This window comes from Pipistrellus kuhlii, unplaced genomic scaffold (assembly GCF_014108245.1).
Source record: "Pipistrellus kuhlii isolate mPipKuh1 unplaced genomic scaffold, mPipKuh1.p scaffold_m20_p_5, whole genome shotgun sequence".
Classification (NCBI taxonomy): Eukaryota; Metazoa; Chordata; class Mammalia; order Chiroptera; family Vespertilionidae; genus Pipistrellus; species Pipistrellus kuhlii.
Genome location: NW_023425551.1, coordinates 52,819,708 through 52,842,279, shown reverse-complemented (window position 1 = coordinate 52,842,279; position 22,572 = coordinate 52,819,708). Strand labels below are relative to the sequence as shown.

General features: G+C 37.9%; 1 protein-coding gene across 2 annotated transcripts in view; it reads right to left on the bottom strand.

Annotated features, from left to right (window-relative positions):
- FILIP1 (filamin A interacting protein 1) overlaps window positions 1-22,001 on the bottom strand; it is a 166,247-nt gene extending 144,246 nt beyond the window's left edge. The window contains exon 1 of one of the 2 annotated variants that reach the window (XM_036414193.2): window positions 21,442-22,001. The gene's annotated coding sequence lies outside the window, so the exon portion shown is untranslated. The remainder of the gene's footprint in view (window positions 1-21,441) is intronic. The other variant, XM_036414196.2, reaches the window with a different exon arrangement.
- Window positions 22,002-22,572: the final 571 nt, after the last annotated feature.

Genomic DNA, 22,572 nt, shown 5'->3' with positions numbered 1-22,572 from the left:
TGGAGAACATTATGCTAAGTGAAATAAGCCAGTCAGAGAAAGACAAATACCATATGATTTCACATATAAGTAGAATTTAATGAACAAATTCAACTACCAAAAATAGAGACAGAGTCATAGGTAGAGAGCAGGCAGAGGATTCTGGTGGGGTGTTGGGTGTGTGGAGGGATTGAGCAAAAAAGAAAAAAGAGAGAACTCATGGACAAATGTGGTGATTGTGGGGTTGAGGGAGGAGCAGGTGGAGGTGGAAGAGGGCATAGAGTGGATAAATGGTGATGGGGGAAAAATTTAAACATATTTTTTAAGTAAAATTTAAAAAGGATTACCCACTTTTTAGAATTTTGATTCCCACATTGACTGTTTTGTGATACGGTTTAAAGGACAAACTGAATTTGGCTTTGAGTGTGAAATGTAAAACTGTGAAGAATGTAAACATTTATTTCTTGATAACCACAAATGGCCTATGATTAAGACAGAACCTGATAATTTAAGGAAAATTAGCTTGTCTAAGTGAGAACAGAGAATAATTCATGAATGTGCTAATTTTTCTTTCTCCTTCCCCATTAGTCTACATTGGTCGTTAGCTATGACATGTACAAACCAGTAGGAAAACATTAACTATGGTTAATGGACTGAATAGATTTATTTAAGAGGAAATATTTAAAGAAGCGAAAGCATCAAATTATCTCCACAACACATAAATTGGTCACAAAGACATAACATAAAGTGCGTCATAAATCTTACTGCCCCATTGAGATTGAAAGAAACAGCATGTTTCCAAATCCCAAAGTCTCTAAGCAGTATTTTTATCTTCCTTTTCTCATCACCTACTTCAATATTTTTCTACCTTTTAATTGAGGCCTATCCTCTGGGGGAATACTGTGAGCACAGTAGAGCATAGGCCTTTTCAGTCAATAGAGTGTGGATGTAAAATCAGGTCTAGCTACTTTCAATCTGACTAAATTTGAGGTCAGGTGTTGTTTTTCAACTTTATAGAAGAGCCCTATGGAAGGATTATTTCTGAATTTGCTTTGCTACTCCCAAGGTGCTATTTATAATAAACATTGTAGGTCCTTAAAAATAAGTGTCAAATAAATGAATAATAAAAGCAAAATCCAAATTAAAATGGCTAAATATTCCATGGGATTTTAAGAAAAAGAAATTTATTAGTAATGGAAAAGTAATAAGTAGAAAGTTGATTTTAAAAATTAAAATGGAAGCCCCGAGCTCATTATATTTCACTACAGGAAAATAATGGCACCTCTCTTGGAAGCAACTTCTATTTATAACAAACAAAAGCCAATACAATTTAGAAAGAATTGACTCCAAGGTGCTTTCCCTGCCTTAATACAACAGTTTCTCAAACAATTTTAATCACCATAAGGACCTTTAGATATGAAGGTGATTCAATTTCTGAAAGATCTCAATAAGGACAAGCAAAGGTACAGAAATCCTCCTTCAGGAGAGTATTATACTCATTGGATACTTAAAGAAGATAATATCAGATAAAGTATAATTGATGCCTATTTTAATTTAAAATTTCCGATCAAATATATCTTAAATATAAATCAATATTATATGAATTATAAATCACACACAATCTGGGCTGATCAGCATAAGCAGTTCTAGAGAAGCATGTGAAGAGTTGATGTCACTAAAAGTGGTTAGCTTTCCACAGGAAGAATTTTACTTCATAACCTAATCACAAGGGAAATCTGGCACAAAAAAAACAATGGAGCCCTAGCTGGTTTGGCTCAGTGGATAGAGCGTAGGTTCACGGACTGAAGGGTCCTGGGTTCAATTCCAGTCAAGGGCACATACCTTGATTGCAGGTTCTCTGGCCCTTGGTTGAGGTGTCTGCAGGAGGCAACCAATCAGATGTGTCTTTCTCACATCCATGTTTCTCTGTCTCTCCCTCTCCCTTCTACTCTCTAAAAATCAATGGAAAAATATCCTTGGGTGAGGATTAACAATATAAACAAAAAATATATATTAATTAAATTAAAATAAGACAAATGTCTTGGAAAAACAAAAACAAGAAACAATGGATGGCTCAGAGCTAACTTAACTGCTCTCCTGAAATCAGATTGCTGTCCTTGTTGTGTGTATGGTGGAAGGGCATCCTCCATCATTCCACTATTGCCTAGAATGGACAACTTGGCACATTATTACACATGTGTCACATACAGTACATATAATATATTGATATAATATAATATATTATTAAAATAATGAAAATATTTTCTGAGTTTTAACAAGTTGAAATGTCTTTGTATAGGGCTTACTTTTTGGACTCTGAATAATATCTTTGTGGATAATTTTTTTATTTCATAGTGAATTCTGTATACAACTCAAAACTATCCAGTATTTAAAAATTCATGAAGTAAAAAATTATTTAATGAGCTACCAACCTGATTTCTAAAATCTGAATTTCAAATAAAGCCAAATTTTGGATAGCAAGAAGTTAGACCATGTCATAAGGAAGAATTCAAAATTAGCATGATTATTTCTATAAAATGGGAGTAATAGTTGTTATGCCATGCACATAAAGCACCTAGCATAGTTTCTGGCATGTTGGAAGCACTCAATAAAGTAACAATTATTATTATTATTCTTTCATTTTTTTCTATAGCCAATAACTATAATAGTTATGTTAAAAACAACATTAATGCACTAATGATTATCATATTCACATGATGAAGACAAATACACAGAAAATTGCTTCTGTAATTAGGTCCAGATCATATACAACAAAGAAGGTTATATGTAACCTTCAGTATGGTGTGAACCAAATTTAAACAAATAAATCAACCACTATTAGTGAGGAAACTAATGAGTAAACACAAGTAATTATATATGATCATTTTATAGACAGTTTTCATGAACATTTTACAAAATGGTGTCCAATCCATTCCACCTACATAAGTTAAGGCTCTCCTTTTAAATAAAACATTTTATGGAAAATTTCTGGAATTTAGTTGAGCATATTATGTAACCAAGATTCTGACCTTTAAAAAATATATATTAAAAACTCTTTGCAATCACTGTATTCACTTCAAATTCTTCCAATCTCTTAGTGTAGTAGGCACTATTCCCCTTTAAGGCACCAAATTCCAAAGTAGAAAAAAATACCAAAAATTGAGAGTAGAGTCAAGTCAGACCACCTTCCTATTCCCAAGCATCCGGTTTGACCTCCACGTGGAGTGGTAATTTGTACTCCAAATGCTGCTCTGTTGTACAACAATCTAGAGGAAACGGCAGCACCTTCCTCCAAGGCGGATATTTCTCAGAGAATGATTAGGGTTAGCAGCTTCGACTGGAAATTGATAGCAAATCCTGAAGTTGAAGGCAAATTGCTGATAGCTAATTACCCTTTGTGAATAATAACTTTATAACATTAATAAAGGTATCTTGATTTGTGTAGCTTTCATGTATATTAATGTTGTAGGATGCTCTAAGACTGGCTGAAGCAGAGGAAATCACAGAAAGAGGGTTCTGAAAAGAAGAAATTAAGAGAGAAGGAGGAATAAGCCCCGAAAAGCATGGGAAGTTGATTAGAAAGCCTGATGGTAAAGGCCTCCATGTGATGAGGGGACAAAACTTGCACATAGTAAGGCCTGAACTCAGGTAGAAAAAAAAGAGGGGAAAAATAATTTCCATGAACACAGTGTGAGGGAGACCAGCAGGGATAATAAGAAAGCAGGGCATGAGAATATCATTGGCTGATTGTTTAAAGAACAGAGAGCTGCAAATGGGCGCTGTGATGGCCTCATTGATTCTTGTATTAGTTAGATTACTTGGCCTAGCAATCACCAAATAGAAGTTGGAAATAAAGCACAGTTGCTGCTGTTATTCAAATTTACATTCTAATTAACAGAATTATATGTAACTAGACCCAGCGTGCGAAATCGTGTAAGACTCAGACCCACCGCGCCAGGAGACCCATCAATGCACTTCCTGGTCGTTACGGCATTATGGCCACTGGCCTTTTATAATATAGATGTTTGAGGTCATTCCTCTTTATCCATGGGTATGAGAGAAGTAAAGGGAACTCACTTGCCTCTGCCCAGTGTATGCAAAAGAAGATTGGAAGAACAAACAAAGTGATAAAGCACCAGGACTCATCTCAGCACAATCTTTATGGAGCCAAACAGCAAAAGATGACCTTGGTGTCCAGCTTGTTTAAAATGCTCAGTGACTACCTTACCCTGGGCAAAATTTCAGGAGTGGCTCCTTCCAAAAAAGGGCTTCCCCAGAAGAAAACACAAGATGTTAGCACACAGGTCTTGGGGGAGACTTTGTGTATATTAATGTTGTAGGAAGGATCCCTGCATCCCCTACATGTACAAAATGTCCCTGCTCTCAGACAAATGAGAAGCAGCTGGGCGCCATACACAGCACGTCACAGGCTACGAGACCCTCATAAGGCACATGCACACATTCCTTGGAATAACAGACAGAACTGATGAATAGTGAGCTGCTGGTGCTCTGAAAGGCCCAAAGACATGAGGAGACAGAGAAACCATGAGCTCTTACACACAGGTATCTTGGGAAATAACCCATGACAGGTAATGTTCTGGATCCTAGGGAACTATGCAACACAATTCTGTGGCTTGTCTATAAGTTCATATAACTGAATTAATAAACTATTTGACCTTGAGGGGGGAAAAAACTGCCTGGTTCAGCTTCCTCATTTCTCATTAAAAGGGGCTGGTGTCAATCATCTCTTAAATCCATCAACATCTGAAAGTGTTATGGTAAAACAATTATTTCACAGTCACTCTTCAACTTAGCAGATTGCCCAAAACTTGAAGCTTAGTCTCCCTTTTTTGGATTACTTTAATCACATAAGCCAGAATTTTCAACTGGTGTGCTGGGGCACACTGGTGTGCTACAAGAAATTCTAAAACATACAATACCTGACTTTTTAGATAGGGACACTGATCTCTTTTCCCTTAGATCACATGTGTCAAACACAAGGCCCGCGGGCCAAATCCGTCCCGCCAGGCCTTGCAATGTGGCCCGCACCGCGCTGTCATCACTGCACTCCGCTGCGTTTCCATCACAATGACAGTTTATGACTGTTCAGTAAACCATTCGGCCCACGATTTAGGCTGGATTTTAGATTTTGGCCCCTTCTCTGATTGAGTTCGACACCCCTACCTTAGATTGTCAAATGAAAAAATGACAAGAACCAACACAATAGCCATTCAGTGTGAATGAATCAAATTATACCTATTTTTTTGACAGATTGTCAAAGAATATATATATTTTGGCATGCCACAGATTTTAATTTTTTAGCAACTTTAGTAATTTTAAAATTTTAGTTTACGTGTGCCATGATATGAAAAAAGTTGAAAATTGCTGCAATAAGCCTGATGATCCTGAGTAGTTCTATAAAGTAGTGATCAAATGCAAGAAATTCCTTGCTCCAATGACCAATTTAATACACCTGCCCTGTGATCCCTTATCCTCATGATTCGGTCATAAATATATGCATTTTGGTTATCAGATTGTTTCAATAACAACATTACTCAGGAAATACATTCCCATCAGATGTACTTGGCACTTCAATGATTAAGCAAAATGGACTATGCAGCCTTGTTTCAACAATTGTAATCAAGCAAGGTCCCTCCTGGGAAATCTTATTAAGTTACTGAGGAAGAAGTACGTAGACTTTATTTAAAAAAATAAGAACCACTAAGTCTGCCAAACTTTCAGAAGTCAATAGACAATATTTGAGAACAATGGGAGGAAAAGAACAGAATGCATTCTCAAAAACATCATGTGTTATGTGTTATGACTCTTCTATTTTTCAAAATGAAAGTGGCCTTATTATTCCTCTGATTATAAAGATTTTTACCACATATTGTCAAATTGCTTTTCAGGAAGCTTGTCCTAGTGGGTTTTCCCACCAGCAGTATACAAGGTGGGGCAAAACTAGGTTGATAGTTGTGAGTACATGAAACAGTTTATTCTTTTATTCTTTTATTATTACTTATTATTGTATTGTTTTCCATATGAACAACAACTACTTTGGCCTCACTTTGTATAGTGTCCATCTCCTCACATAATAGGTATTGAATTCTTTTGAGTCTTTGTCAATGTGTTAGAGGAAATAATACTTATAATTTGAACTTTTAATTATCAGTGAGGTTGAATACTTTTTCCACTTATTACAAATTATTTATGTCATTTGTCCATTTTTCTATTGTTGGGTCTTTTTTAAATATATTTTTATTGATTTCAGAGAGGAAGGGAGAGGGAGAGAGAGAGATAGAAACATCAATGATAAGAGAGAATCATTGATTGGTTGCCACCTGCACACCCCTTACTAGGGACCAAACCCACAACCCAGGCATGTGCCCTTGACTGGAATCGGACCTGGGACTCTTCAGTCTACAGGCCAATGTTCTATCCATTGATCCAAACCAGCTTGGGCTGTTGTGTCTTTTTTGCTTTATTTGTTTAAAAGAGCTCTTTATATTAAGAATATTTGTTCTTGATTATTTTTGTCACAAATATCATTGTCCAGATTGCTGTTTGCATTTTAACTTTATTCATGAGGGTGTGTTTTTTTTTTTTTCTGTTTAAAACATTCATCCAGTTTTTATGAAGTCAGTATTTCATTGTGTCAAATATTTTAGTCTCTTGTTTTACTCCTTTTTTTTAACTTGCTTAGGAGGATTTTTCCTACCCATCTATATATTTTTTCAAGTATTTCATTTTTTTATCACTTGACTTTCTGATACATCTAGGATGTATTTCAGTATAAGGTGTGATGTAGACTTTATTTCATTTTTCTAGTTAATTCACCTCATTGATCAAAAAATCCATGTTTACTCCTCTGATTTGAAGTATCTCCTTCCTAACACTAAATTCTAATATGTAGGTGTCTATTTTTCTGGACTTCTTTCTATTTTTCCATGATCTCCTCATCTGATATGAACTGATTCTGACACCACTATCAAAGTGTTTCAATGAATCTGATTTCAAAATTCCTTTTAATATGTGGTAAGGCAATGTTTCCAACTTATGCTTCAAAACTTTCCTGGCTATTCACACAGGTTTCTTGCTCCAGCAGCAATTAGGCACTTGAAGTGAAGTGCTGAATTTACATAAGTATTTTTTAAAGTGCACAAACTTCTAAAAATCCTAAAGCAAATAATTTTATAGGAATATTTATCACCCCTTTTAGACATATTAAGAGTGGTCACTGTTTTGAAAAAATACTCAGAGTACAGGTGGTGCTGAGGATCAGGAATTTCCTTGCCCACAAGATATATATTTGCCTGGCTCATTATGACCACTACAGATTTAAGTATGATGAAAATATATGTATATAGCACATCCTCTTCATCACATTATTCTTAAAAACATTAAAAGTATAATGTCAGTAGAAAAAATGCAATTCACAAGTTCCTCACCATTTTTAAAGCTATGTGGGCTTGTAACAAAACAGTTACTTTCAATCACATTCATTTTGTTTCATTCCCCTAGACCTTTTTATAAGTCTCTATCTCAATTTCAACTTCTGCAGTCCCCCGTCCCCACGGCAGGAGTCACTTCATCCCAACAAAGATCTGTGACCCAATCACTGACCACCCAAAGCCAGGTGAGTGCTCCCACAATACCATGTATTATCTAGTCACATGGCATTGAATTCCAATCTCGAGCTTGGTACCGGTCACACATGGATCTCAATAAGTATTCAGTGAATGGGTGAATGCTGCATACTAAATGTGAAGCAGGAGGGACACAGAGCACTCCGGCCCAGGACTCTCGGATTTATAATAGTATCCTCTCAGTTGTTTTGATCGCGCATTATAATTTCGGCATCTCACACACAGTCTCTAGAACTCTTCTTCCTCCGGAACTGTCCTGTCTCTGAAACCCACCTCCCTGCTCTCCTTCCTGGTCCTGCTGACTGGATTGCCCAAACCCTGGCTCCCAACTTGTTCTAAACAGCCATGCTCCATCTGCCTGGCAAGATACCCCAAAACCTCACATTAGTCTCTCAGATGCCAGCTGCTAACTGGGACCATTCTTTGTCATCTAATGCCATAACATTTGAATCCTGTGTTCTACCTGCTCCCAGTTCAGCCCCACTCCAGCTATATGAATGCGGCTTGACTGATTGAGCCCAGCTTGTTCTTCAAGATGAGCAGATTAAGCAGATCTCACTCTATAATCAGTTGCTTCCACTCAGCTCAAATCCTTTCAAATCCTCACACAATCGTAGTTGAAGTCCAACTCCTGTGAAAGTGTCTGGAAACAGATTGACATAATAATCCAAATATAAATCAAATTGTGGGATTTTAACCATACATTCATACTACATGGAAAAACTAGAACACTGTTTTTTCTCAAGTCTCTCCCTCAAAAAAATAAAAAAAAAAAAAAAAAATCTTTGCTTTCCGAGAAACCACAAGTCACTTTCATCTGGTTTTCCCCCTTGTTTTCTCCTCTGTTTGAGCTCAGCATTTCACGTGTTCATTTTGGTGAGATTCCATCACAATACATCACCAGGAACACATGTGTTCCGCTGGGACTTGATTCCCTGGAAGATGTGAATGGTGATGTAAATAACGGCATTACTGGAATTTGGAGAAATTGATGCGGGAAAGAAAGTGAAATAAGGCAAAATCAAGCAACTATAATCAATATTTCCTTTGGGGGGGGCGGTCATGTTGGTAGTATTGAGGCTGATAGGGAATTTTTATGGGGTTCATCAGCTGGGGCTGTCAGCAGAAACATTAATTAAATGGCAGCTGTTGCTTTACCCCTTGTAGGGGAGTGGAGCAATCCTAACTCCAAAATAGATTTCCGAGGATGAGAACACTTCCAACTAAACAACCACAATCAGAGCCTGGATGTGTTCTTTTCATGAGCTTTGTGGTGCCCATGAGTGAAAAGATGAGGGACAAATATTTGCAATTAGACTGTGTCAATAGTTATGGTTTATGCCACTGTATTTAAAGTAAAAGTTCTAGTCTGCTATTGAAAATGTATGTTTATCCTGCCAATCATAGCTACAGAGCCCAGCTTTCACTCACTTAGCTATGCACTGATTATTCTCTGATTCTCTAATGAGCATTTAAAATGCTTGCTGATTTTTAATTTGTATTGTTTTAAAAGCGATATGTGACCATTAAAGGTTTCAGAACATTGGGAGGCAGATAAATAATCACTTATGGTCACTGATTATTTTCCCCATATTTATTTATTTATTTTTAAATGATGTTCAGTCAAATCAATAAAAAGCAGTTAACTGTGTTTACTTTCTCAATTCCAGGATATTTAATGGATTCGATTTAACAAATTCCAATTTTTAGTCAAGCAGATAACCCACTTGGTGAGAACTCAGAGCACCAAGACCAGATGCCACAAGACCCCTGATTTATTGAGCATTTGTTTTGTGCAATGTGGTTTGTAAAATAGTCTCAAGGCATACCAGAATCTATTTATCATATTAATTTCTTAATTTACATGTAAATATTTATTATACAATAGAATAATTATAATAATCTCTCACTTTTTGTTTCATTTCTATTGCTTAGAAAAATCTGTGCTACAGTATTTGCCATTGGTGATTTTGATCTCAGTAAAGTTCATGTAACTAGAAAATGCAAATAGACTTTCCCCTAAGTGTGAAAACGCCTGCTCTGTAGCACTTCAGACTTAGAGGACCAATCAGGAAATTAATTCTATACATGCTACCTAAAAATGTAGACTTTACAGGTCTTCAGAGTACAATGACCCACTGGCCAGGCAGTTCCATGGAACAGACCAGCTTATTTCCAACACACCTGCAGTTAGAGGAGAAGCAAAGTGATTAATCCCTTCCTGTTGTTGCTAATATCATGAAAGTTAGAGCTGGTATGAAAGTCCAGACAGGGGAATCCCAGGAAAAATATGAACCCAGCCAAACTCACAGGACTAGGGGAAAGCCAAGGTTCTAAATAGGAGAGTAAAGTTTACAGTTACAGCGTAACTTGGGGAGATGACAAGAAAATGAAGCACCTTGGAGCAATATCTAAGAAAACAAGTTGCTTCCAACTGGCCCACTTATTCAGAAAATAGAAAAGAAGGCAAGGACCCATTCTCTAGGCTAGCAGATAACCCAGTTTTGGGAATTCAGAGCGCCAGGGCCAGATGCCACAAGACCCATGATATTGAAACAGGGAAACAGCTGCCACTCAATACCTTATATCTCAGAGTTGCCCCCAGAACAGCAAAGTGATTAAAAGATTAAGAGTACAAATTGAGAGTCCAATTGGACTCAAATCCCAGATCTGCCACCTGCTTGTTGGGGGAGGAGGTGTGGACAATTCTCTAGGCCTTCTTACCTGTAAATGTTGAGACCAAGACAGAATGAGCTCCATGAGAGCTCAGAGTCTAGAGATTTTCACCTTCTCAGTTCCCTGATGGGTTTGAATAGCTCTAGTAGGTCCAAAACTATATGATTCTCAACAGTGTGAAACTCAGAGCCTCCCTTCCTCCTGGAAATTAGTCCAGTGCAGAGGTGTTAAGAGGAACTAGGAGCACTTACAGAATGTCTTTGATAATCTTTGAATGGATATGATAAACTGTTAATATCTTCCCTTTAAGAGGCATTAGCTAATATTAGTGTGGAAATTTTTACTAAGTTTGGTTGCCAAGAGAAATTTCGAATAATTGAAGAGAAAAAAATATATACTGCCAGAAGCCAACTAGTGAAGCCCTTTGTCTCCAAAGGATATAGCACTAATTCTTTCCCTCCTTTGATACTGTTACACCTGTTTACATAAAGACAGAAGAAGACAAAATGGAAATTCTGAGTTTATTTGTTGTAAGAAAATCAGGAGAGATCATGTGAAAGAAACAAACAGCCTGGATGAAATGTAATACATCACTACCTCTATTTTGGATTAAATAAGTCTATGCTACAGAGCAAAGAGTGTTTTTTGCTTCAGGAAGACATTCAGCCTGTCAGGTAAGTAGAGGTGCAAGTCCTTGCATAGACCAGTAATGAGTGTATATAAGTGTGTTGGGAGAATTGGCAGGTATGCTAGTATAGTTGTGACAAGATTCTGTTTTCAATTCTTGGAACAGAATTTCTCAAGAGATTAGAGGTTCATTTTGTTATGTGTTCACTTCACATGAAAAATTCATCTTCCTGGGATATTCAGTCCCACCACCTGAGATATTTGATACACTGGAAAAGTAGAGTATTTATGGCCACTGTCATAAGAAAAAGCAAAGCATTATCTACTCCATCAAAATTTTATTAGAATTGCTCTTTTACTCCAGACACTTGCAAAAGTTAAATGCTGTAACTGTAAAAAGAAACTCAAAAATTCCAATTATATCCAAATGTTGGACATTAAAGGTAAATCTTGGTTAATAATGATAAAATAATTAAATAAAATACCTCATGTTATTACTCCACAGTAGTAAACCACTAGCTAAAAAGTATGAGTAATTTTCCTTAAATTATAGCAAGCTCTATTTTGTGTGTATGGGGGGAGAGGGAGGGTGTTGGTTGTTAGCAGTGTTTTCTATGGAACAACATGCTGCCAGATTGACAACTCACTGCATAACAATGTCTTTGGGAGCCAATAAGAGCTCTTACCTGGAATGAGACCTTCTGTCCCCTGCCTCACTGTCTGCTCCAACCAATATATATACACCACCAAAGGCTACTTCAAGGAATATTGCTACCAACAGCTGGAATAAGTATTTTGTATTTGACTAGTTCTTGAGCCTACTTAAACCAAATGCTTATGACCAAGGCAGAGATCTGCAAAGCATTATTTCTAATGTTACAATAGAAGGTAGCGTTCTAAGTTGTCAACAAAACCCCAATGGTATAATGGTATCAAATGATCTAGCTATAGCAGTAGCCATACTAGCTCATAAATTCAAATGCTCCATGGCATCCTCTCCCAGGGAATCAATGTGGATACCAGGAGCCAACGCAGCAATGTGCAAACCAAGAACATCAATGACTGTGGAAGAATAGCTTTGCACCCCAGTACCCTAGGCGTAGCTCTTTCTGAGTGGCCCAACTCTGCTGGCCACTGAAGCTTCTGGGGCCATGTTGGAACCCTGGAGAAGGGCCCAAATCTGCCTTTTGACCCTGAATCTCTTTGTTATTTGATCTTTGAATCTCTTCAGACTACAGGGACAGCTGATCCCCTGCAGTGTCACATTCTACACCTTTCACTAAAACATCTCACATCATCTGGGTGAAGATCTTCTTTGAACAACTGCTTACACTACAAGAAAGTGGTTGAAAGTACGGGCTAAATAAAGTCAAGCTGCCTGAGTCTGAATTTCACATCTACCACTGGGCAGTAACCATCTATAAGGCTCATTTTTCTAATCCATAAAACAGAGATAAAAATAGTGCCTCATAGGGCTGTTATGCAAAGTAAATAAAATCATCCATGTAAAGTACTTGGCACAATGCCTGGTGCAGTATAATCTCCGGCATATGCTAGCTATTAGTATCACTTATACATACTAAATAATTTTATATAACTCTCTAATATATGTATTATGTAAATAGTATATATTATACTACATATATTATATGTAGCTATTATTACCATTATATTGTCTATTATATTATTATATAAGAATTGGGCTCCAGAAGTCCCAGTCATTAGTAGGAACATTTGGTGTCCTGGGCAATCATCTGTGGAATAAACAGGATATAGAAGGTGAGGGTATGTTACTGAGAGTGGAGGGGCCCCTACCAGAGCAGCTGGCTTCCTTACGGACCAGAGAAACAACAGGCTGTGACCAAAGCAGTTGTTTTGGTGATGTCCAAACCAGAAGATGATACAGCATGTGAAAATTAAAGTCGTGCTCAAGGCCCCTCCCTCATCCAAATGCCAGGCTGCTCTTCAAGCATGTGTCACTAAACAGTTAACGAACACAAAGAGCCTTGGATACCTCCAGTGTCACATTTCAAGACTTACAGGATAACTAGGAAAAATCTGAGCTGGCAAAACTCATCCTGGCTCCCCTGGCAAGCAGACCATCTTTGTTTTCCATGAGTGTGTGTTGTCGTCACAGTAACTGCAAGGCTCCAAAGACAGGCCCATGGTGTCATTTCCTCCTGCACTTAGGCTGCCACACTGAAATAGCATTATGAACTCAGTAAGGCCTCTTTCTTTCCTGTTATGCTGTAGTGCCTCCGTCAAAGGAGCAGGCCCTCAGCTGAGTTACTTAGGACACAAGTACATGAAAGAGATATAAGGAAAAACAAAGTCATTGATGTGGATTACTGTGTTGCCTGTGACGAATGGGTGAGAAAGTGTGTGGGTATGGGTGTGAGAGTGTGTGTTGTGTGTATGTGTGTGTGAAAGCCTTATTTTTGCAAAGCTGTCTTAAATAAACAAAGCAAGTTGGCAATAACTTGATTATCTTGGTGATGTCAGCAGTCCACTGTTTTCAATCAGATTGTCTTTTGGCTTTAAATCTTTAGCAAATCGTTTTTTAAAGAATGCATTTGGCCAACGCTAATATGTCCATTTCATGGCTTTTTTACACCTTTTCCTTACAGAGATAAGCAGCAGGTAATGTATTACTTCAGCGTAACTTGGGGAGATTGCAAGAACAAAACAAACAAAAAAACTGTTTTCAAGTGTAGACATATAAGGTCTTTGGCTAGTGAAGCAACAATCATCATTTTCTTTTTCTTTTTTTCTTTTTTTTAAATCGTTTTTCTCTGTTGTTGTTTTTTTAAATATATTTTATTGATTTTTCACAGAAAGGAAGGGAGAAGGGTAAATAGTTAGAAACATCGATGAGAGAGAATCATCGACCAGCTGCCTCCTGCACACCCCCTACTGGGGATGTGCCTGCAACCAATGTACATGCCCTTGACCGGAATTGAACCTAGGACCTTTCAGTCCACAGGCTGACGCTCTATCCACTGAGCCAAACCGGTTTTGGCAACAATCATCATTTTCATCTATGTTTTAGTAAAGGAATAGGTGGCAGCATTTAAACAAGAAAAAAAAAACAAAAAACAAAACAAAACAAAACAGAAAATCCCTGAACTTTCAGTACTCAAAGTCAGATCACTTGAGATAACTTCTGCATTAACTTTAAAAATTATTTTTAGCCTGCCTTTCACAGACCTCAGAAACACATAAATCACCGAATATTATGAACATGGACACTATTTCCCAAAAAGGAAAAGCAGCACCAACCTTCTTTTGACTTATCAGTGCTGCTGTGGCTTTCACAAAGCTCTCAGGGCCTGGGGTGCTGGTTAATGTCGTGTTTCTTCATCTCTCTGCTGGGACTTTCTCAAATTCTGCAATCAGCTGGCTACAGCCAACTCTAGCTGCTCAACTCATGCTTTGCTTTCCCTTTTCTAAGTCCTTCCAGAGCTCACTGCATGGCCTTTGAAATTAAACTGCCACCGGGAAAGGGGTATCCCACTTGCAACTTCTTCCCTTCTCTGAGGGCTGAGGAGTAGGCCTGGCCATTTAAGGAGAAAGAACATAATGCCCTACATTTTCTTATGCTTCTTGTATTTTTGCCCTAGAACCTTTAAAATGTATTTGGTAAATGCAGGAATAAAACTGTTTCCTTCATTTCTTCCTTGTCCTTTCTCCCGTTCCTCTCTCCTTCCTTCCTTCCCTCCTTCTTCCTTTCCACAACAGGGTTTTCATTCAAGAATGGCAGTTGTAAAACTCAGTCTGCCTTATCTTTTAGAAACTCATTCTTTCAAGTGAAAAAAATAAAGCAAAAAGGACAGGTCTAAACTATCACTACCCTGCATAAGACTGGTTGGCACTAAAGCTACTAAGAAACTTTCCTGCTTCTAAGAGTGTTTCATATACATTTGTTAAATTAAACATTTAGAACAGCCATCACCCCATAATATATACACATGTATTTATGATATAACACTTTCTGTTCATCTTGGATTATACTTTCTTGTCATGTTTAAGAAGAATGAATAGGATTAAGGGCAGTGAATAGCAAGAATTCATTTCCTTTTGGTAAGGTTAAATCTAGCATGAGATTACCTTTTTTGGTCTTTGTTTTTATCTGTTACTAGGTTAGTAAAACAAACAAAACATTGAAGGGAAGATATAAAGAGAGATAAATTTAATTAATATATTCTTCCATAGAGGAAGAAGTTTCTACTGCCCAGTGGAGACACCCAAGCACCATGTATAAGCACACTTTTTCTCCAAATACAAATACAGAATCATAGTATAGTTCTTGCTGTTGGTGATTTCTTAACCTTTTTAAAAACGATACTGTGAGATAGCAGACTGCTGAGTGATAAGGGAAGGTTTGAAATATAAATTCCATACTAAATTATTGGCTGGCATTCAAACTATGTCTGCTTAGAGTACCCAGGAGCAAAGTATGTCCCACACAGGATTCCAAATTTAAACAATACATTCCTCTGTGTTCTATGATCTATGAACTTGGGTTCACAGATTATCTGTATCCAAGAATTTTGTGTGCAACAAAGACTAAAATAAACAGATAACAACTTTTATGGTGTGGTAATAAAATCATAATAGCTTAAATTTATTGAAAAGTCTACCAGGAAACTATAAGTTTCATTAACTCATTTAACCTTCAAAACAACTCTATGAGGAAGATAGCATTATTATACTTGTTGTGTAGATGAGAACACTGAGACACAGAGAGTAATTTTTGCCCAGGGTTACAGTGAGCTGAAATCTGAGTCCAGGCCTCTGAGACTAGCCTTTCCTACTTCCTCCTCCAACAAACATGTCCTTGTTGCTATATCATCAAGTCAGATTTGGGGAAACAAGATGTGTTCTGTTGATATATGTATATTAAAAGTCATTAATAGCCGAAACCGGTTTGGCTCAGTGGATAGAGCGTCGGTCTGTGGACCAAAAGGTCCTGGGTTCGATTCCAGTCAAGGGCATGTACATTGGTTGAGGGCACATCTCCAGGAGGGGGTGTGCAGGAGGCACTGGTCGATGATTCTCTCTCATCGATGTTTCTCCCTTCCTCTCTGTGAAAAATCAATAAAATATATTTTTAAAAAAGGTAATTAATACATAAACAAATTTATGCTGCAGTTTTTAATGTCATTTTTCTAACAAGCTGTTAGCAATTTTTCCCCCTCTTAAACCTTTCTGCTGAAATAGATCTCAATTGAAGTTTATCCACTCACTTCTCATGATGCTGCTTTTCTAAAACCCAGATGTTTAAAAAAAAAAAATGAGACATTAATGAAAATGTGGATTAAACAAACTCTATAAAATCCCATTTGTTAGGGCACTGTTTTATGAATACTAATCTTCAACAAAAAAAAAACAATTAGCATCAGTTTAGAATGTGTATTTCACCACAAAGTTTTACTTCTAAGGAATAAGTAAAAGTTATAACCACAGGAAAACCACTGCTAAATGAATTATTTTCAATATTTCACAAATTTCATTAGGAAAACCCCATTGTGATTTTTGCCGAGCACCCATTTAGAATAATTTTAACCTCCTTAGCTGTCTTAAAATATAAAGATAATGCTTTTCTTTTGATGGACACACGAAAAATTGCTTCAAAGTCATGATTCTTGCTTTATCTCACATAGTAATGCTATAGGTTCCATGAGTGATTAAAAATAAAACTCAGGCCTGGCCAGTGTGGCTCAGTGGTTGAGCATCAAACCATAAACCAGGGAGGTCACAGTTCAGTTCTCCATTAGGGCACATGCTTGGGTTGTGGGTTCAATACCTATAAGGAGAATGTAGGAGGCAGCCAATCAATAATTCTCTCTCATCCTTGATATTCCTATCTCTCTCTCTTCCTCTCCCTTCCTTTCTCTGAAATCAATAAAAACATATTTTTAAAAATAATAATAAACTCAGAAATGTGTTTTTTAAATATCTAGGGAAAAATAGAAAATATATTTTAAGTATTTTAATGCTCAAGGCCATTCTAGTTCATCAAGACCATCAAATAGAAGGGGCCATAGTTTAAATAGTACCAAAGGTAACTATAAATGGGATCTGGTGCCCTAGCCAGTTTGGCTCAGTGAATAGGGCATCAGCCTGCTGACTGAAGGGTCCTGGGTTCGATTCCAGTCAAGGGCATATGTCTGGGTTGTGGGCTCAATCCCCAGTAGGGGGTGTGCAGGAGGCAGCCAATCAATGATTCTCTCTCATCATTGATGTTTCTCTCTCTCTCCCTTTCCCTTCCTCTCTGAAATCAATAAAAATATATTTTTAAAAAGGAAGGAAGGAAGGAAGGAAGGAAGGAAGGAAGGAAGGAAGGAAGGGAGGGAGGAGGGAGGGAGGGAGGGAGGGAGGGAGGGAGGGAGGGAGGGAGGGAGAGAGAGGAGAGAGAGAGAGAGAGAGAGAGAGAGAGAGAGAGAGAGAGAGAGAAAGAAAGAAAGAAAGAAAGAAAGAAAGAAAGAAAGAAAGAAAGAAAGAAAGAAAGAAAAGAAAAGAAAGAAAGAAAGAAAGAAAGAAAGAAAGAAAGAAAAGAAAGAAAGAGGATCTGGTACCAAAAGATGACAAAAGTAAAATATATTTTAAAGTCTAGGTGCATACACAGGGCATGCATGTATATCTACTGTCTTTATATATCCCCCTTTCTATTTCATTTGCAAGAGATATCATCTCCACAACCAGGTACATGAGCCTAATTACAATTACTTGTAACTTTTCTGGGCATGAGAAAACTCTGAAGCCTTCCTAGAAACTTTCTGAGGTAAAAAGTTTTTAACTATTATTACAGTTCTTTTTCTTGATTTTATACTTATTAATACTTCCTTACATATTCGTCATCATGAATCAAGAGCCAAACTGTTAATAAAACATCTACAATGTGTATGGGGTTATAAAGCTTCAAAGCCAAGTGATGCTTAGGACAATGCTTCAGACCTAATCATCTTCTAAAACTGTAGAGATTTTAAAAAAGCAAATCCTGCTCCAGAGTACCCTAATTCTAGCAGAGCACCATACTGTCTAAACTAAGAAGGCATCACTTCTAAAAGGCATGATCCTGGAAATCATTGTGAACGTGGAAGACACTGATCTGGGTTTTAAAAGTAAACAAGGCCTCTGCAGGAGAGGGAGCGGAAGGTGTTCAGCTGTGGGAATGAAATGGGCAGGGGTAGAACACTGTGTGTGTGTTTGGAGAATGGCCCCAAAATGAAATATTTGAAGCAAAGAGACAGACACTTGTTGAGCAGTGGGAGCTGAGACTAGAAAAGTTAAGTACGTGCCAGATGATGAAAGGTTTTCAAAATACCCAGCCTAGGTGTTTGGCAGCAACAATGAGTCCCAGAAGATAACAGGAGAGTAAAGAGGCAAGCATAACAATGCCTTAGGAAAATGAACCCCATGGTCATGGGCAAGATGGTCTGGATGAGGGGTGGGAAGGGAGCACCAGCATTACAATCCAGACTGAGGGTGAGGGGAGCAGGCCTTAGTGTGGCGGGAGACATGATAATGTCTAACAACTCTTACGGTAAAGGGGGTAGGAGGATTCCAAAATAACACAGAAATGTGAACTTGAATGCACAGGAGGACAGAATCTGAATGGTTTGTGGGGTCTGACTGTTCACATGCCAGAGGAAAGTACAAGGGCTAACATGAACTGCTTTAAATTCTCAAGTGTAAACTTACAGCCATAAAAATGGTATTCAAAGTGTCAATTTATCAGGAAACATGGCTTTCACTCAGGGCCAAACACTGCACTCAGTTACCTACACACTGTTCTACTGACTCCACAAGGAATTGTATGCCTAGAACTAATGGTGGATTAGTTAATACATCTGATAAGGGGTTACTATCCAAAATATATAAATAATTTATAAAACTCAACACCCCAAAAAAACAAAAACAATCCAATTGAAAAATTGGCAAAGGACATAAATAGTCACTTCTCCAAAGAGGACACACAGAAGGCCAATAGACATATGAAAAAAATAATATCACTAATCATCAGAGAGATTCAAATTAAAGCCACAATGAGAGCACCTCACACCTTTCAGAATGGCTATGTCAATAAATCAACAAACAACAAGTGTTTTGGAGAAAAGAGAATCCTCTTGCACTGCAGATGGGAATGCAGAATGGTGTAGCCACTGTGGAAAGTAGAATGGAGTTACCTCAAAATATTAAAAATTGAACTGCCTTATGATCCAGTGATTCCATTTCTGTATATATATCTGAAGAAACCAGAAACAATAATTCAAACATATGCATCCCTATGTTCATTGCAACATTATTTACAATAGCCAAGATTTGGAAGCAGCACAAGTGTCCATCTGTGTATGAATGGATAAAAAAACAAACAAAACAAAAAAACTGGGGTACATTTACACAATGGAATATTACCCGGCCATAGAAAAGAAGGAAATCTTACTCTTCTCAACAGCATGGAGGAACCTGGAGAGTACTATGTTAAGTAAAATAAGCCAGTCAGAGAAAGAAAAGCACCGTATGATTTCACACACATGTGGAATCAAATGAAAAAAACAAACAAACAAACAAAATAGAAACAGACTCATAAGTAGAGACCAGACTGACAGCTGTCAGAGAGGACAGGGGTTATAGGGCTGGGTGAAAAGGGTGAAGGAATTATGAAAAAAAATATCTCATAGACACAAACAACAGTATGGTGATTACCAGAGGGAAAAGGGGATGCAAGGAGAGGTTATAGGAGGAATAAATGCTGATGGAAGGAGACTTGACTTGGGATGGTGAACACACAATACAATAAACAGAGGATGTATTATAGAATCATACACCTGAAACCTATATAATTTTATTAACCAATGTCACCCCAATAAGTCAATACATTTCTTAATAAAATAAAATGACATCATAGGGACTTACTTACAACTTCCGCAATCTTAAACTGCCTTGCCTCAGATAATATTTTTAAGAAATGGGTTTTGTTCTTAGATGTATATTTGTAAGCCAACAATGTGACCCTTCCTAAGATAAAAACAAGAAAAATGTAGATCATTTCGTTCTGACTTTTCAAAACTCAAGAAGAAGATACTTCATCTCACTAAGGTACCAGGAGTTTCATTCTCTGATACCCAAGGTTACGGAGTGCATTGTACACTATTACTAATATTTAGCTTATTCACTTTTTAAAGTAGTCATTTAATCAGAATTATGAAACATAATACCTACTATGTACCAAATGTATGCACTATTTCATTTTCCTGAACATACAATATATAAGCTTTAATTCCTTTTTTTTTTTTTAAATAGGAACAACTACTGAAAAGTTTGATACCTTCTTATTTGTCAACAATGTGTTCAAAACTGATCTTGGATAAATTCTTTCTTTAAATTGACAAAATAGACTCAAATAATTCCTTGTAAAATATTCATCTGCATCTTCTTTGATGTCATCCTTAGATTAGAATATTCATTCAAATTATATATCTTTAAACTAAAGGAACAAATTTCTTACATAAATCCAACCCAACAACAGACAACAGGTGTCAACTGTAACCACATCACCAATGTACCCCATAACTTTTGTTAGATCCCATATGAAATTGACAACTCTAATCAATTCTGAGAAAAAAATGCATGGCAATTCATGGAAGGAGCGAGAATATACTAACAGTTGAAAGAAGGACTTCCTTCAGTGTTTGATAAATACACTACACACACACATTTGCACAACTCAAGAAAGGATTTTTTCATTTTTCCAAATCAATGCAACCTCAGTTTTAAAAATCAAAATCTGTTTTACCTATGTACAAGCAATTCCTCAATTTGTGGTTTGTTTGGTTTTTTTCTTTAAAAATAAAACGCAAATAATATTCTCCTGAGTGGTTTGTATTCTGTAACTGCAAAAGCAGTGATTTAACACCCGGGCATGTTTTGTGCCTCGTCAGAAGCACTTGGGGTGGCTGCTGTAACGTAACGAGGTCAGAGCCAGCACAAGGTGTACCGGTGTAATCAGAGAATCAGGCAAAGGGAAACGCAGATAGCAGCGAGTCAAAAGTACAGCAATACCAACACCCTGTGGGACTTCCCTCCCCTTTACCACACAAGCTGTTCAGTTCGTTTCAATAAATGAAACTAGTTCTTTGGCTTCTAGGGAAAACATCCCTTCTGTTGGTTAGCCATCCTAACTGTGAAAGGAGCTGTGAAACCGTCCCTTGTCATAGTTCTGTTACCTGCCAAAGAATGATAACTGGGCAGAGATATGTCGATGGCCGCTAAAACATCATAATCTTTGTGTTTAAAAAAGGAACTGGTGCCATGTCTGAGAAAGACATGGTGTTTCTAGTTCCTTTGAAAATAATTCCCAGTGATTATCCTAATGCCCCCATGTGCTATCCCATCGTGGAACAGCAAGAATCACAGGAAACAGACCACACAGGATCGCAGAGGACTCTCTTCCTAGGGAAGCAGAAATTTCTTTAAAGAATGAAAAGTAACTATCTGTTTTCGCTCTTACCTGATGGCAGCTCGCTTAACCCGGTGGGGATGTCCTTGATAGAAGTAGCTTATCCTGTGAAGAACCACCCAGTGGCTTGTCCCACAGCCCAAGAGGGAGACTGGAGTCCTGGAACACTATCCAGCAGCCCAAAAGAATACAGAGGGAAAAGCTTTTCCCACTTGCTCTCCCAGGACTAGCCAATAGCTGAAGTCATGCAGGAAACAGTGGAGAGAGAGGAAGGAGAGAGCAGCTTCTTCGCCCTGAAATCCCAGTCGGTCCGCAGACACTGGACTCTGTTGCAGATCTCCCACCCAGACTTTTGTTTAAAAGTTTTTTTTAACTGTTGCTAGGTGTTGTTGGGCTCCGAGATTAGGTTTCTGGACTCTGCTCCCCGCACAGCACCGGCAGGGCAGGGACTCTGTCGGGGCGCTGGCTCTCGCGGGCTATATTTAACCAGTGTTCTCAGCAAGTCAAGCCTGTCAACAGCTGAGAAGTTTGGAGCCGGCTCTGCTCTGCTCGGTTCCTCGGCAGCTGGGTTATCAGTGGATACAGCTCTGCTGCTCGCCTGGGGAAGGATTGCGGGGGAAACCGGCGGCCGTCCCTTTTAAGGGCTGCTGCTCCTTACCCAGAGGGAATTACTCAGCTGGAGCTCTCAGAGACAGACCGGGAGCTGGGACCTAGGTTTTCCAGGCGGAAAAGCATCCAACAGCCACCGTGGTCTTAAGCAGAGCGTGTTACCAATACAATATTCTTCCTTCCCCGTTAGGCTTTCTGAGATAAATGTTCCTACTTAAAAAAAAAAAAAAAAGAAAAGAAAAGAAAAGAAAAAGAAAAAGAAAAAGCTCTTATGTAAACGTGTATCCCAACTGTTGGAAACACTCACAGTAAGAGATTATTTCCAGATTGGTGTGTTGTTTTGTTTTTATATTGATGTGTTATATTCCTAGCTAGGTGACTGACTTAGCCAGGCATATCAGACTTGACCGGCGTATATGCCCGAATATTATAAACGTCAGGTTGCCATAAAGGAATGTCTGTAACATTGTTTTTGGAAAGGCGTAAAGTGGTAGGAAGGAAATCTTAGCACGCTCACTCCGGTCATTCATTCAAATTGAGACCTGGAGAACACCCCAGGAAAACGTGGGGGGC